This window comes from Stegostoma tigrinum, unplaced genomic scaffold, assembly GCF_030684315.1.
Source record: "Stegostoma tigrinum isolate sSteTig4 unplaced genomic scaffold, sSteTig4.hap1 scaffold_268, whole genome shotgun sequence".
In the NCBI taxonomy this organism is placed as follows: domain Eukaryota; kingdom Metazoa; phylum Chordata; class Chondrichthyes; order Orectolobiformes; family Stegostomatidae; genus Stegostoma; species Stegostoma tigrinum.
In genome coordinates, this window is record NW_026728197.1 from 238,195 (window position 1) to 256,206 (window position 18,012).

At 44.1% G+C, this 18,012-nt stretch overlaps 1 long non-coding RNA gene across 2 annotated transcripts in view; it reads left to right on the forward strand.

Annotated features, from left to right (window-relative positions):
- The window catches only part of LOC132208049 (uncharacterized), an 86,655-nt gene that overhangs the window by 44,794 nt on the left and 23,849 nt on the right, over positions 1–18,012 (forward strand). For both annotated transcript variants that reach the window (XR_009444162.1, XR_009444163.1), the window contains exons 2-3: positions 9,260–9,424; positions 15,969–16,081. This is a non-coding gene — a long non-coding RNA (uncharacterized LOC132208049). The remainder of the gene's footprint in view (positions 1–9,259; positions 9,425–15,968; positions 16,082–18,012) is intronic.

Below are 18,012 nucleotides of genomic sequence, written 5' to 3' on the forward strand. Positions count from 1 at the left end.
ATCTTGACCAGAAAACCATTGTTGTGTTGGTGAAATGCAAACAAAAATCTATATGATGTAAACTTTATTCTCAGCTAATCCCTTTAACAAATGACAGATTGTGATGTTGGTTCCTGGAAAGCCTCCATTGTTGGAGGACGAGAAGCCGTATCCAATTGAAGCAGCATAGGCTTTTGCGATGACTGTGGAAACCACTGCTTATGCCTTGCTTCAAGCATTGTCAAGGAATGATATTGACTATGCAACACCGATTGCGAGGTGGCTAACGATGCAACAGAACTATGGTGGTGGATTTCACTCGACGCAGGTAAATGCTTGAGATCACAAGAACAGGCATTCAGATATTTCCATTGATCATGTTACTAACTGGTGGTTGTTGCTGTTTGCAATCAAACTGGACACTGCATTTTCATCTGCAGGTTTGGTGCATTGGCACAAATTCCAGTTCTTCAATGGAGTTAATCCTTGGTTAAATTCTTACATGCACTTTGACTGTGCATCACTTTTCCTTTTGGCATTGTCCTTGAAAAGTACCTGTTTCTGTAAACCTTCACTTGCTTGTCACAGGATCATTGAGGGACAGCATAATAGAGTGCCATGGCAATGGAACAGACCCTTCAGCAAATTGTATGTGCCCTCACAAGATGCAAGTCCCGAACTATTCTCATCACATTTCCCAGCACTCGACCCAGAGCCTTGTATGCCTTGGCATCGCAAATGCCCAATCACGGACTTGTTAAATGTTATCATGCTTTCTGCCTCTACCACCCACACAGTCGGTGCGTTCCACATTCTCACCACAGGTTGGGTGCAAAAACAAGTAAGTTTCCTCAAGGGATAGTAGGAACATGCCAATGCTGGAGAATCTGAGAGAGCAAGGTGTCGAACTGGATGAACACAGCGGGCCGAGCAGCATCAGAGAAGCAAGAAAGCTGACGTTTCGGGTCGAGACCCTTCTTCAAAAATGGGGGAGGAGAAGGGGATTCTGTAAAAAATAGGGAGAAGTGGGGAGGCAGATAGAAGATGGATAAAGGAGAAGATAGGTGAACTGTCCCGTGCTATCCACTCACTGTTCCCTGCTCCAGAATCATAGAATCAGAGAATTCTACAGAATTGAACAGGCACTTCATTCCATTGTGTCTGTAACCACTGCAGCCACACTAAGTTGACATTCAGCTCATGTTCTAGCAATAGGCCTATTGCCTTGAATGTTATTTCATTTTAAGTGTTGTACCAACCCTTTTTCTTTAATGTGAAAAGATTATCCACCTCAACTGAAGTCCCAGACAATGAATTCCAAACCCCCAGCACCTTCTGGGTGTCTTTTCCTTCCTGAAATTCCTTCTGAGCTTTTAGCTTAAATGTATGTATCTCTTCCTCTACCACCACCGCCCCCCGACCGACCCCATTATGGACCTTTTTACCTCGCCCCTACCCATATTAATCCAAACAATTTTTTCAGGACCTCCTTCAACCTTCTCTACTCGAAAGAAAACAATCCAACCTTATCCAGTTAAAACAGTGATGCTAGAGACAATGGGAACTGCAGATGCTGGAGAATCCAAGAGAACAAAGTGTGGAGCTGGCTGAACACAGCAGGCCAAGCAGCATCTCAGGAGCACAAAAGCTGATGTTTCAGGCCTAGACCCTTAATCAGAGATCGGCAACAGTGATGCTGCCTGGCCTGCAGTGTTCCTCCAGCTCCACACTGTGTGATCTCAGACTCCAGCATTGGCAGTTATTGCTAACGCAAACTTATCCAGACTCTCCCAAGAGATAAAATGCTTCACCCCGTCAGAACATCCTGATGAATGTCCTCCAGACATGCTCAAATGCAAACACCTCCTTTCTATAATGGAGAGACCAGAACTGCACTGAGCACTTCAGCTGGGGCCTAACCAAAGTCCTGTACAGCTCTTGAGCCACATGCTTTCTGAACTGTCCTTTTAAGCTGCCATTCCATGTTCAGGAATCTGTGGACAAGCACCCCAAGATCACACCATTCCTCTGACCTTCCTAGTGTCCTGGCATTTCTTTGAATGATTCCTTGCCTTGTTAGTTTGTCCAAATTGCCTTATTGATCAGGGTTAACATTCCATCTCCCACTGACCTGCCCATTTGACCAATCTGTAACTTTGGATTCAACTTGCTGTATTTTCCTGGACCCCCCGAGCTTTACCTTCTTTGCCACGCTCCCATTTGGGACCCTGTCCAAGTCTTTGCTGAAATCTGTTTTCACTACATCAACTCCCATCTGCACACTCTGTCACCTCTTTGAAAGAATCATCTAAGTATGTGAGGCGTGACCTCCCTCTGACAAAACTATGCTGACGATCGCTGATCAGACCCCACTTCTTGAAATGGAAATTGCGTCTGCCGTTCAGAATTTTCTCCAATATTTTCCTATCTACTGATGTGATACTCACCGGTCTGTAATACTCTGCTTTATGTTTGTCACGCATTTTGATAAGTGGAACTATGTTACCTGTTCTCCAGTCCTTTGGTACTTTTGAAAGCTTTGTATGAGGGCGAGTGGAATTTTTGCTCTCATCTCCCTGGGCATCTTGGCATACACCTCATCCAAACCTGGGATTTGTCCAATTTTAAATTCACCAAAACACCTAACATCTCCCCAGCATCTGTTAATTCTGTCCAAGAATTGTGTGCTCCTTCTCACATGTAAAAGCTGATGTGAAGTTCTCGTTTAACACCTGACAATTGCCCTCCAGTTCAAACCATTCATTTGCCTCTTCATCCCTAATGAGACCTGGTTTTCCCTGGGTTTTCTCTTTCCCTCTGAGACACTTGTAGAAGATTGTGAGATTCTCCCTAATCCTAATCTTGGTCACCAGTGTTCAGTTGCCCTGTATTTGTTCTCTGAATTGCTGCGACGAGATGCCCCTGCACACTATACATCATCATCATGGTGGTTTCTCGCAGATATGGATGACACTCTCCCACTCTCAGGCTGAATTGATCGCCGGCTGTACAGACCGATGCAGCTACCGTCGGCTCTGTTGCACTCGGGGCAGAAGGCAGTCGTGGGAAGGGGTGAGGGAGGTGTTGGTGTGGCTGCATGGCTTCCGCTGCTTCCAAAGGCAAGCCTCCAAGTGTTTGATGCCTTCCCAGGTGTCTGCAGGAATGTCGCACTTCACCATTGAGGACTTGAGTTTATCACCGAGTGCTTCCTCTGCACATCTGGGTCGCACCTGCTGTTTTGAAGCTGGGATGAGAACATGTGGAGAGTCTCGTGTCAGTCATACAGATGAAGTGTCCAGCCCATTGTAGCTGATCGAGGATGGTCAGTGCCTCAGTGCTGGGGATGTTGGCCTGGTTGACGTTAGTGCGTCTACAAGGACTCTTGTTCCCTTGATGACTGTTATACACCTCTGTTTTCCTTTTTATGTGGTCAAAGAACAAAGAAAATTACGCACAGGAACAGGCCCTTCGGCCCTCCAAGCCTGCGCCAGATCCTATTGAAAGTACTGTGTTGATGCATTTGTGTAATGATTGTGTTTTGTTTGAGCCCCAACGTTCAAAGCAGTGTAAGAATGTCTTTGTGCAGCAGGCAAGGTGTCACGAGATTGAGCCTTCATACACTTGCAGGATGTTGAAAATTTGCCATTATTTATTAAAACACTGATAAATTTCCATGATCAACATTTCTGTTACGCCTGAATGATTATCCCGTGGCATGTAAAATCAGAAAGATACGATAAAATGAGACTGGGTCATGCCCTAGTCTTGCGGAGTTGGGTCAGCATGCAGGGAGAATGTTTGCATTTCATGTATGTGGAAGTACTGAAATATTTCCATGAATCTAAAAGTCACTTTTCCCTTCATTGAAGGACACAATCATTGCCTTCATCACGATACGACATTGCATTTCTGAAGAGGGAAGAAGAAATCAACATGCAAATTCAATTCCATGGTTTTGGAAGTCCCATTGAGAACACGATTCATTTGCGCCAGCATAATGCTCTGACCGAGAAAGAATTGAAGGTGAGTTTGTAGTTTGGAAGATCGCAGCAATTAATGCATCAACTTCTTCATCGATAATGTTCCATTGCTTTCAAACTGCATTTTCCACTCTGCAAGTTAATAACTGTCAGAACAAGCAACAATATCGGTAGATGGTCTATGGGGAATGCAATGTTACAAAACCCAATCCATTCAACAATATATTTCAGATATGTCAACAAATTAAATATTCAAGCACAGGATAAAACAAGGAAGATGAGAATGAGGAGGCAATAGCTCTGATGACAAAAGAACACCAACTTACCTTTAACCATTTGAGCAAAAAAGCAGGCACACAAACAAATAATCGTCCAACAATGCACATGTGCAACGGAGGCTACAGGGGGACTAAGAATGCCGAATTGTTGTCATGCGTATTGCTGAAAGGATGAGTGAAACAGATTCTGTGGTAAATTTGAAGAAATACAGATAATGCATCTCAGGATGTTGGAGAAAGAACATTTATGGACTGAGGCAAATTGTATTGCCCTTTTCAGGAGTTATTCGGGTCATAATGAATTCGAATACTTTCTTCTGTGCTGAAAGCTTTATCTAAGTTGCAGCTGGATCACAATTTCTGTTCCTGGTAGTATTTAGCAAACTGTTAAAAGTGAATGTCACTGCACAGAATTCCAAACATGACTCCAATCAGTAGAGAAAATATCCAAGGGGTATGATGAGTTGTATCCTCTCATGTTGAACAATGCAGCTCCAGATACAATGGAGGCACTGATGATAATCTTCCAAGAATCCTTAGATTGTGGAAAATTCTCAGAGGATTGAAAGATTGTGAACATAACACCTTTATTACAAAGATACTTCATAAAATAGTGAGCAAGTATTGCCAATTTAGGTCAACCTGGGAAGATGTTCATGCCGGCAATGAAAGATGAAATAACAGGGTACTGAGTGTGCTATAACATCCTACAGAGTTAACATCCTTTCATAAAGGGGAAATAATACTTGACAAACTTGCTACAGTGCTTTGAGAAGGAAACAAACATTACTGACGAAGGACCACCAGTTGATGTCGTACATTGAGATTTCAACAAAGCATTTGATAAGGTTCAGCTCATAAGATGTCTCAAAAGAAAAGAGCCCACGTGTTCAAGCGTAGTATGTTAGGATGGACAGAGGACTGCATCGTACATAGAAGTAGAGTCGTAGCAGCAAGATGGTAACTTATAAGTCATGTACGGCCACAGAGTGAATGCTGCGGAGGCCGTACACCTCATGTTGACTGGGTTGATTTCGGAAATGGCGTAGGGGATTGCCATGCTTAGGAAAGATGTGGGGGCGCTGGGACGACATTCATTGGAGTTTATAAGATTGAAACAAATCTTATTTTTTCAACATTTAAGATGCTTAGGAGGCTTGATAGTGTATATCGGTAGAGATTACTCCCATTGTGAAAGATTTTACGACCAGAGGCCACATTTTCAAATTGGTTGCCTATTAATTTAGGGGAAGAATTACTTCTTTCAGGTTGTAGCAATCTATTGAACACTTTGGCAGAGAAGGTTTTAGAGGTAATGCCATTAATTATATGCTCGGCTGAGATGGCCATGTTAATTTTTAAATCAAGGAACAACGACAATGAGAAAAGGGTAGTCTTTACAGCGGAAGATACTTCAAGGATCCCCTCATTACTAAAGAATACAGGGAGGAATTAAATACATCACTACCACACCATCACTACCATGAGAGAAGTAGCAGTAGACAATCTAATGGAGTAAAAGCAGATTAGACTCTTTGCCGTGATGGTTTACTTTCTAAGATTCTGAACAATGAGCTTCAGAGTCGGTGTATGCATTGATTGTAATTTCCCAAAAAGTTTTAGATTCGAGAGAAGCATCTGAGGGCTGGAAAAATGCTGATGTGACGTTCCTATTTAAAAAGGAGAGAGGCAAAAAGAAGATAACTACAACCGAACCAGCCTAACATCTATTGTTGGAAATATGTGGTGATCAACTGTGAAGAAAATAATAGCAGGACATTTGGAAAATCAGAATCTAATCAAACAGAATCACCACAGCCTGCTGAAAGAGAAATTATGTCTGGCTAATTTGTTTTGGTTTTTGGAGGAAGTTTTGGAAGGAGAATTAATAGAGGAAAACCAGTAAATGTGTTGTGTTTGGACTTGGAGAAAGCATTTGAGAAGGTACTCAAAAGTAATAAGCTGAGAGCTGAGGTTTTGAAGGTAGTATATTGCGATGGTTCAGTATGCTTTGCATGTTCTGGAAGGAGAGATCACATCTCGAGTGAAATGCACCAAATGAAGAATATATATTTTGGGGAACTTGGCGGCAATGTGGCAAGTCAGCGCAGAGGGTAAGAGGTGCCATTTGCTTGCTTTTTTTTGCCTGATAGTTCGTAAGCACTTTTTGTTGAGACAGGGTGAATTGAAGCCTGAATCAGGGACCTAGAGGGTGAACCAGGTTCATTGGTTGGTGATCGCTACTGGTTTAAGAATCTATTATCGGTAGCTGTCAGATTGAAAGTAAATCGGAGAAATATTTACAGGCTACAAACTAAAAGACCAGAATGTTTTCAAATCAAATTAAGATCCAAGTAATTGAAATGGAGATGCCAGGCCAGATGATGATTTATTCCTACATGACGGGGGAGTGGTCAGACCCCATACTCCAGCTCAGGGTTGATGAACTGGAATCTCAGTTTCAACCAATCAACAAATCATGTGGAGCAGAGTTACCAGGGAATGCTGTGCTTCAGGAGGCAGTCACACACCTTAGATTAACGAGCTGAAACTCGGTCAGTGGCCAGAGACGTGAGAGTGTGACAAAGAACAGGGCAGGTGGAAGGATCCAGGATGTAGTGCAGAAGGAACCTTGGCCTTTGATCTTATCTAACAGGTTTGAGATTCTTTCTTCCTGTGTGGATGAGAGTGCAGGGTATAGGGAAGATGAGTAAACTGACTATAGCACTGTGGTGCAGGGGGGACATTCAGGAGGGGATAAAAAGTGAAATGTAGTTATAATCAGAGGTAGTGTAGTTTGGGGAATGAACACTGTTCGTTGTGACTAGGATCGAGAGTCTCGAAAGTAGTGTTGCCTGCCTGGTGCCCAGGTTCAGGATATTCCATCTCGGCTCCAAAGGAACTTGAAGTGGGAAGAGTAGAAATCCAGCTATTGTGGTCCACACAGGTACCATTGATATGGAAGAAAGAGGAAAGAGGTTCTGCTGAGGGATTATGAGCACTGAGGTGCTGAATGAGAAAGCAGAACCAGAATGGTAATAATCTCTGGATTATTATCTGAGCAATTTGGCACGGTGTGAGCATAATTATAGATGCAAATGCATTGTTCAAATGGTGGCATGGCAGAAATGTGTTTGAATTCATGGGACATTGGCATCGGTATGGGGAAGGAGGGAGTCGTTCTGTTGTTATAGGCTCGACGAGAATCATTTTGGGACAAGTATCCTGGCAAAATACAGAGCTTGGTCTTGGGGTAGGGCGTTAAAATAAAAAGTGTGGAGCGGGTGAGCTCAGTTGCATGGAAAATTGTGGAAAGAGTTAGAAGCTGGTAAGTGCTCAGCAAAGTTTCCAGAGCAAGTAATAGGACAAAAAGTTTGGAAATGGGCACGACTCTCACTTCAGGTGCAGCAGATAAGAAGGGTGGCTGTAAATGCCAGACTGAAGATCTTGTATTGAATTGCAGGGAGTGTATGAAACAAAGTGAATGAGTTTGTGGAGCAGATTGAAATTGACAGATACATCACTCTGGGTATCACAGAGAGGTGGTTGTTAGGGGATAAGTGTTGGGAACGAAATATCCAATGATTCATGTCCGATAGAAAGAACAGGCAAGTGGACAGAGATAACAAAGCGTGGAGCTGGATGAGCACAACAGGCCAAGAAGCATCTCAGGAGCGTAAAAGCTGACGTTTCGTGCCGAGACCCTTCTACTTGTGTGTGTTCGTCCTGCTGTGTTCATCCAGCTCCACACTTTGTTATCTTGGATTCTGAAGCATCTGCAGTTCCCATTATCTCCGATACAAATGGACAGAGATGCCAGGAAGGTGAAGTTTTGGGTCAGGACCCTTCCTCAGAAATGGAGGGTGGAAGGGAGCTCAGAAACAAACAGTGTGGAGGGGGAGGAGGTGCTGGGGAAGGTAGGTGGGATGGTGATAAGTGAGTACTATCCAGATTGGAACAGATTTCCCCCAGCAGGTATTGAATATGAATTCCAAATCACTCTCAAAATCTTAGTGACTGTTAACATTCATGTTTTTTGTCTGTGTGTTTCAGTAATTGCATGACAGTTTGCATAGTTCTTTGAGAGTGAGGAACCGATGGACTCTCACACACCAAGATGGAATTTAGTTCGAAGAGTGACTTCAAAATAGTTGCTTGCTTTTAAAATCTTGACCATTTTTGGTGTCCAGTTGAATGAATTTAGCTTCATACTGCTTCAATAGGAATTAGTGTTTAATAGGAACATATTTGTGAAACTTACAGTTCCGTAAGTTTTAGCATAAACTGGTGCAGCCTTTCGGTGCTTGCAAAAAGGCTCACCTCTCCGTTAATACCGAAGGAAAATTGGAGTTTAAAAGTAAGTTCACCCGCTGTCAGGGAATGAAATGATAATGTTGACTCAAATATAATTTTTAAGAAAGTAATATATTTGTGAAACACTAAACTCCAATTAAAATTTGGATATGCTTGTTTTACACATGGTTGGATATTGGATTCATTTTAAATGAGGGTGAAGATCACTTTAAATCCAGCATATTTGTGAAGAAAAGAAATAGCATGTCAAATAAAATTAACTGCATGACTCTACATAGCCCTATATGTAGAATTTCGTTCTGAACTATGAGACAGTTATGATCCCGTACTCCCTCAGTGCTCATGGCAAGAGTAAGACTCTGTTTGACGTGCTATGCACTGCATGGAATGGTGGCGACATCAGATTCATTGATGCTTGAGAATCAAAAGAATATGACGATAAGATTTAAAATCAAAATCTCATTGAACACTTCAAGGAATGTATTACAGGAAGGTGGGGAAAGCATGTATGACTAATAGAAGGTGGTGGCACAGATCAAGTAGACCTGTGTGCTAAAACTTATGACAAATTTCACTTTGAATGGAACAGTTTAAACAGGCTGGAGGAAGCCGATATGCCAGCTCAAACTTGTTGAATTTGTGCATTCTGTTCGTAAACATCAGCAAAATTGTGGGAAACATGTTTATTCTTTCTCTTTTATTGCACAGAACCATACAATTAGACTGTTTTGATGAGGAACTTAAAGATTACGAGTCCCGTCCGTTTGACTCAGAGTTTGGTACCATCGGTTGGTACGATCTTCGTTGGAGAAGGAAAAGGGATGTTCCAGATACAGAAAACCGTCAAACCATTTACTACAAAGTCCGTTTCTGGTTAGTATTAATGAATGCAGTTAACGTTTTCAGATCGATATGATTGCACAATGGAGTCAATAAGAAAATTCCATCTGATATTCCACAAATTTTAACCGGATATTAAAGCCGCTGATTTCTTTTTCATGCTGTCTGCTGCTTTTAAGAATGGTTGTCTTACTGTCGAAATGTTTAGCTTTGACTCCACGGCTTCTTCCATTAGCTCACATTGAAACACATGTTTCTTCAGCCAAAAATGTACGTTTACCCGGTGTAGCTCGACCAACCTTCCCCTGTGGTCGTTCCCCTGAAATCCCCTGCGGTCGCTCCCCTGAAAAACAAGTATACGGTTTTGGATACTGTTCCGGGGGACGACTTACCAGGGGCATGCAGTAGGGTCCAGGTCTCTGGCACAGAGTCTGTCCCTCTTGCACGGAAGGGAAGCGGGGATAGGAAGAGAGTGATAGTCATTGGGGACTCAATAGTTAGAGGGACTGATAGAAGATTTGCCGGGAACGAAAGAGACTGACGATTGGTGTGTTGCCGACCAGGAGCCAGGGTCCGTGATGTCTCGGATAGTGTGTTTAGGGTCCTGAGGGGAGAGGGTGACCAGCCCCAAGTCGTGGTCCACGTAGGCACCAGCGACGTAGGTAGAAAGAGGGATAGGGATGCCAGGCAGGATTTGAGGGAGCTAGGGTGGAAGGTGAGAGCTGGAACAAAGAGCGTGGTCATCTCTGTTTGTCACCCGTACCACGTGATAGCGAGGCAAAGAACAGGGAGAGATTTCAGCTGAAGACGTGGCTGCAGGGATGGTGCAGGTGGGAGGGCTTCAGGTACATGGACAATTGGGGCTCATTCTGGGGAAGGTGGGACCTGTACAAACAGGACGGTCTCCACTTGAACCAGAGGGGCACGAATATCCTGGGTGGGAAATTGGCTAGTGCCATTCGGGTGGATTTAAACGAGCTCAGAAGGGGGATGGGAAACTGAGGTGTAGTCCTAGTACACAGGAGGATGAGCGTAGGGAGGACATGGTCAGGACCTCACTGTCACAGGAGTGTGCTGGCAGACAGCAAGCTGGATTGAAGTGTGACGACTTTAATGCCGGGAGTATCCGGAATAATGTAGGTGAGGTTGCAGCTTGGATAGGTACCTGGGACTTCGATGTTGTGGCCATTTCGGAGACATGGATAGAGCAGAGTCAGGAATGGATGTTGCAGGTTCCAGGGTTTAGATCTTTGATTAAGGTCTGGGAAGGTGGTAAAAGATGGGGAGGTGTGGCTTTGTTGGTCAAGGACACTATAACGGCGGCTGAAAGAACCTTTGAGGACTCGTCTACTGCGGTGGTATGGGCTGAGGTTGCCAAGGAAGGTTTGTCGACTGAGTCAGTGTGGGTGGAAGTTCGGAACAGCAAGGCAGCAGTCACCTCACTGGGGGTTTTCTACGGCCCCCAAATAGCAGTTGAGAGATCAAAGAACTCATTGGCCGGCAGATAGTTGAAAAGTGCAAACGTAGCAGGGTTGTTGTTCAGGGTGACTTCAACTTTTCCGATATAGATTGAAACCTCCTGAATGCAGATGGTTTGGATGGTGCCGTTTTTGTCAGGTGTGTTCAGGAGGGTTTCCTTACTCAGTATGTGGACAGGCCGAGGAGGGAGGACATTTTGGATTTGGTGCTCGGCAATGAGCCAGGACAGGTGTCAGATATCGTGGTGGGAGAGCACTTTGGCGACAGTGACTACAACAGCCTCACATTTACCATAGCCCTGGAAAGGGAAAGGAGCAGTTACCAGGGGAAGATATTTAACTGGGGAAAAGGAAACTATGATGCTCTCAGACAGGAGTTGGGAACTACAGATTGGGAGCAATTGTTCCACAGAAAGGGCACAGCAGACATGTGGAGCTGTTCAAGGAGCAGTTGTTGCGAGTGATGTCTGAATTTGTTCCTCTGAGACAGGTAAGAAGGGGTAAGATTAAGGAGCCTTGGATGACGGGTGCAGAGGTGCTTCTTGTCGAAAAGAAAAAGGCAGTGTACGTAAGGTGGAGTAAGTGAGGGTCTAGCACAGCTTTAGAGTATTACAGGCCTGCTCGGAAGGAGCTCAAAAGGTATTGCCTGTACAATTGTTACCTGTTAGAACCTTTGCGTCCACGCTTGCTCATTCAATGGTGTCAAGATGCCAGCAGTGAGTGTACCTTCTCCATCCCCTAATGCCGTCAGCTCACACAAGACATAGTCCTTACTTAAAATCTTCTGATCAAACAAAGTTCATTGTCTTGGACATTTTAGTTACCTGTCATGAAACGAAAACTGATTCTGACTGGCGTGAACTGCAGTGCAAATGAATATAATCTGCGAAACGAGATTCCTTATGGGCTTGCATCTGCTAGAAATGATTGCTTTTCAAAGACGTTGCATACATACATTTATTTCTCCTATCACCTTATATTATATTTTTGTTTGTGCGTGTTGTGTGGGCTTCCAGTCAGGCCCATAAACACAGGTTGATGCAGTCACTGTTATAACACGGTATTGAAGGAGAATTTGTGATCTTTGGAGTTTCATTCCAGTGTATGAAGGAGTGCATCATCAAACCACTCCAGATCTCTACTGGTGACTATATTGTTGCAAGTTTTCAAGTGTTACCGATGGTCACATAAAATATGGCCTTTTTGTTGTTGCGCTATTCACCTTAACTGCACCATATCTAGTATTTAGGCTTGGAAACAATTTCTATTTTTTTGATTTACTTATTCAAAATCATTTATAGAACATAGAACATGGAACATGGAACATGGAACATAGAACAGTACAGCACAGAACAGGCCCCTCAGCCCACAATGTTGTGCCGACCATTGATCCTCATGTATGCACCCTCAAATTTCTGTGACCATATACATGTCCAGCAGTCTCTTAAATGACCCCAATGACCTTGCTTCCACAACTGCTGCTGGCAACGCATTCCATGCTCTCACAACTCTCTGCGTAAAGAACCTGCCTCTGACATCCCCTCTATACTTTCCACCAACCAGCTTAAAACTATGACCCCTCGTGCTAGCCATTTCTGCCCTGGGAAATAGTCTCTGGCTATCAACTCTATCTATGCCTCTCATTATCTTGTATACCTCAATTAGGTCCCCTCTCCTCCTCCTTTTCTCCAATGAAAAGAGACCGAGCTCAGTCAACCTCTCTTCATAAGATAAGCCCTCCAGTCCAGGCAGCATCCTGGTAAACCTCCTCTGAACCCTCTCCAAAGCCTCCACATCTTTCCTATAATAGGGCGCCCAGAACTGGACGCAGTATTCCAAGTGCGGTCTAACCAAAGTTTTACAGAGCTGCAACAAGATCTCACGACTCTTAAACTCAATCCCCCTGTTAATGAAAGCCAAAACACCATATGCTTTCTTAACAACCCTGTCCACTTGGGTGGCCATTTTAAGGGATCTATGTATCTGCACACCAAGATCCCTCTGTTCCTCCACGCTGCCAAGAATCCTATCCTTAATCCTGTACTCAGCTTTCAAATTCGACCTTCCAAAATGCATCACCTCGCATTTATCCAGGTTGAACTCCATCTGCCACCTCTCAGCCCATCTCTGCATCCTGTCAATGTCCCGCTGCAGCCTACAACAGCCCTCTACACTGTCAACGACACCTCCGACCTTTGTGTCGTCTGCAAACTTGCTGACCCATCCTTCAATCCCCTCGTCCAAGTCATTAATAAAAATTACAAACAGTAGAGGCCCAAGGACAGAGCCCTGTGGAACTCCACTCACCACTGACTTCCAGGCAGAATATTTTCCTTCTACAACCACTCGCTGTCTTCTGTTGGCCAGCCAATTCTGTATCCAAGCAGCTAAGTTCCCCTGTATCCCATTCCTCCTGACCTTCTGAATGAGCCTACCATGGGGAACCTTATCAAATGCCTTACTGATGTCCATATACACCACATCCATAGCTCGACCCTCATCAACTTTTCTAGTCACATCCTCAAAAAAACTCGATAAGGTTTGTAAGGCATGACCTCCCCCTCACAAAGCCGTGTTGACTGTATTTGATCAAGCCATGCTCTTCCAGATGGTCATAAATCTTATCCCTCAGAATCCTTTCTAACACCTTGCAGACAACAGACGTGAGACTTACCGGTCTATAATTGCCGGGGATTTCCCTATTTCCTTTCTTGAAGAGAGGAATTACATTTGCCTCTCTCCAGTCCTCAGGTACGACTCCAGTGGAGAGCGAGGATGCAAAGATCTTCGCAAGTGGCGAAGCAATTGCATTTCTCGCTTCCCAAAGCAGCCGAGGACAAATCTGATCCGGGCCTGGCGACTTGTCAATCTTAATGTTTGACAAAATTTTCAGCACATCAGCTTCGTCTATCTCTGTCCATTCCAGCATGCGCACCTGCTCTTCAAAGGTTTCATTCACTACAAAGTTGGCTTCTTTCGTAAAGACAGAAGCAAAAAACTCATTTAGGGCTTCCCCTACCTCCTCAGGCTCCACACACAAGTTCCCTATGCTATCGCTGATCGGCCCTACTCTCTCTTTGACCATTCTCTTATTCCTCACCTAAGTGTAAAATGCCTTTGTGTTTTCCCGGATTCCTTCTGCCAAGCCTTTCTTGTGCCCCCTCCTGGCTCTCCTCAGACCATTTTTGAGCTCCTTCCTTGCCTGCATGTAATCCTCTCTAGCTGAACTTGACCCTAGCTTCCTCCACCTTATGTAAGCTACCTTCTTCCTTTTCACTAGAAGCTCCACCGCTCTCGTCATCCAAGGTTCCTTAATCTTACCCCTTCTTGCCTGTCTCAGAGGGACATATTTACTCATCACTCCCAACAACTGTTCCTTAAACCGTCTCCACATGTCGATAGTTCCCTTACCATGGAACAACTGCTCCCAGTCCATGCTTCCTAACTCATGTCTAAACAACCCTGTCCACTTGGGTGGCCATTTTAAGGGCAGACCTGGAGGATAATAACACTGTCCTTCAATCGCCCACTCATTTATGATTGTTGTCATGATATCTACGATGTATTATTTTGATTGGACATAGAGGATTGGATCTGTCTTACCTCAACTATTAATGGAAATAATGTATGCGCTTATAAAACCCCTTCTGGGCAAGGTAGTTGCTCAGTGGTGAGAGCTGCTCATGCACTGGGGAGCCAATTGAGATTCCAGTCTTGGGTAACGATCTGTGTGGAATTGACATGTCCTCCCCGCGTCTGCGAGGGGCTTCTGCCAGGTGCTGCAGTTTCCTCCCATTGTTCAAAGATGTGCAGGTCCTTATGTGTGATTTGTGAATCATTTCTTAAATGTTTCAATCCTGCCAGCATCCAGTGCCTTGGACAAAATAACTGGAGGTGAATAAAAGATACAGTGCCTTTTGACACCATTTCCTGCTGGATTTTCATCAATCCTGCTTTATATCGGTGACAACTTCCATGACCTTTTTTGATGCTATGTCTGAATTGACAGTCTAGTTCCAAATATTTGTTGTGTAGTATTACAAGGTCTCTGTTACAGCATACCCATGAATGCCCACTTCAAAAGATACTTCCTTATCATAGAATCCCTACAGTGTGGAAACAAGCCCCTTTTGACCCAACAAGTCCACGGCCACCCTCCAAAGAGCATCTCACCCTGACTCATTCCCCGACCCTTTCCTCAGTAACCCTACATTTCCCATGACTAACACACCTAATCTACACATCCCGAAACACAATGGGCAAGTTTGGCATGGCCCATACAACTAGCCTGCACATCTTTGGACTGTGGGAGGAAACCAGAGCACCCAGCAGGAACCCATGCAGGCATGGGCAGAATGTACAAACTCCGCACAGAAAATCACGCAACGGTGGGATCGAACCTGGGTCCCTGGCGCTGTGAGTCAGCAGTGCTAACCACTGAGCCACCGTGCTGCCCTTGGAGTTAGACAGAGCTTGCTTGTTCTTGGGTGGCCTCAAACTGCCAACCTCCACTTAGTGGCAAAAGTGCTGACCAACTGCACTCATCTTCACTGGTTTTTGCTTTGTATCATTGAATTCAATCCTTCAAACTCTATGATAAATATTTAAATTTCCATTGATATGTGAACGTTGTTTTTAGTACGCAGTATTGGTTTATTATGTTTCATTGGTACATAATGAATATTTTATGTATATGCAAATGGGCAAGTTGGTAATGATGCAGTCCACAGACCTGGAGGATAATAACACTGTCCTTCAATCGCCCACGATGCCCTCTGCAAATTGGTAGAAAACAAAAATTTCTATAAAATTAATCTCTCCTCCCGTCAGTCGATCAAAATTAATTCAGAATTTTGTACAGGCCAATAACTGTCAGATTACACGGGCCTAAACAAAACTACTGGCTCATATTAGTTCAGTCAAGTGAAAGGGCAACAATAGAGGTCGGAGGAACTGCAGATGCTGGAGAATCTGAGATAAGAAGGTGTAAAGCTGGATGAACACAGCAGGTCAAGCAGTATCATCCAGCTCTACACCTTGGGCAACAATAGAGTATGCTTTAAGTCACTAGATATGTTACGTGGGTTTGTCTTTCTTAGGGTGGAGTTAGTGGAACCGAAAAAGATTTCTCCCTCACAGCGTTTGTGACAAAAGAATTGCATCGTTCCTTGGCGGCCTTTCAACAGAAGAATATTCAGAGATTTCCCGAGTGGTAAGAATGTAACTTCTTTTACTTCTCTTTATCTCACTTTTTCCAACAATTGGAAAATAGATTTTAGAAATAACATCGAGCTGATGAAGTGTGAAAAGAAGTATAATTCCAAGCAGTGGTGGGAGTTGGTCAGTGAGGTGGGAGGAGTGGATAGGTGGGAGAGAAGGCGGACAGGTCATGGAGGCGGGGATGAGTGGAGGAACTAGTCTTGGGATGAGGCTGACGGGTGGGGAGATTTTGAGGGTGGCAAAGTCCATATTGAGGCCATTGAGTTGGAAGCTCCCGAGGCGGAATATGAGTTGCTGCTCCTCCAGTTTCTGGGTGGTGTGATTGTGACACTGGAAGAGGCCCAGGATGGACATGTCGTCCAGGGAGTGGGAGGGGGAGTTGAAGTGATGCAATGATTTGGATATGAAAATAGAAGGTGTGGTTAGTAAGTTTCCCAATGATTGAAGGTGCAGTAGCCAGCCAAGAAGGTCACCTCAGAATGCAATGGGACATTGACAAGGGCCAATAAACTGAGGAGTGGCAGATGGAGTTGAAGTTAGACAAATGTGAGGTGCTACACTTTGGAAAGGCAAATCAGGGCAGCACGTTTACACTGAAGGTTGTGGGGAGTGTTGCTTAATAAAGAGACACTGGAGTGCAGTTTCGTAGTTCCATCAAAGTACAGCCACCGGTAAAAAGTATATTGAGGAGACATTTGGTGTGCTCGCCTTTATCAGTCAGTGCATTGAGTATAGGAGTTGGGAGATCGCTTAGCAGCCATATAGGATGTTGGTTCGGCTGCTTTTGGAATACTGCAATCGATTTTGGTCTCCTTGCGAGAGGAAGGATGTTGGCGCAACATTGAGGGCCGAAGGGACTGTTCTGCGCTGGATTGTTGTATGTTGTAAACTTGAAAGGGTTCAGAGAAGATCTACAAGGATGTTACCAGCATCGGAGGTTGAAGGTATACCGTGGGCTTGAACAGGCAGCGATTACTTGGAACTTTGGAGTTCAGGGCTGACCATATAGAAGTTTATACAATTACGAGGGACGTGGATAGAGCGAACAGCCAAGATCTTTTCCCAGGGTTGCTGGAATCCAAAACTGGAGAGAATAGGTTGTAAATGAGAGAGGGAAGATTTAAAATGGACCGGATTTTTTTCATAGTGGTGCATGTATGGAATGAGCTGCCAGAGGAAGTGGTGGAGGCTTGTACGTTTAAAAGGCATGTGGATGGGTATGTGAATAAGACGGGTTGAGAGGAATATGGGCCAAATGCTGGCAATGGGACTAAATTAATTTAGGATATCCGGTCAACATAGACAAATTGGGCCAAAGAATCTGTTTCCCTACTGTACATCTCTCTGACTCTCAGTGTCTTTTTTCTTAACCACGTGGCCCATAATTAGAAAAACTTGAATCAGGATTTGGGAATGTGACAATTCTAATTGGATCTGTTTGATGAAATTAACTCTGTAGGTAATGGTGTTGAATTATGATTTATCAAATTTGAGTTTATTGCAGCATCTTATAGATTAGAGGAGACACATGTAATCAAAATTGAAAATCAAAACTTGGTAAAATTTTGCATTGGAAATACATGACCAGCCATTGGAGGAGATTCATGACCATTGCATTCAAGTGACAACAACAAATGCGATTCAGTGACTCAGTGAAATGGGATGCAGTGACTGAGATAAATGGGATGCAGTGACTGAGATAAATGGGATGCAGTGACTGAGGTAAATTGGATGCCGTGACTGAGTGAAATGGGATGCCGTGACTGAGATAAATGGGATGCAGTGGCTGAGGGTAATGGGATGCAGTGACAGATGGAAATTGAATGCAGTGAGAGAGTGAAATTGGATGCAATGACGGTGGGAAATGGGATGTAGTGACTGAGAGAAATGGGATGCAGTGACTGAGGGAAATGGGATGCAGTG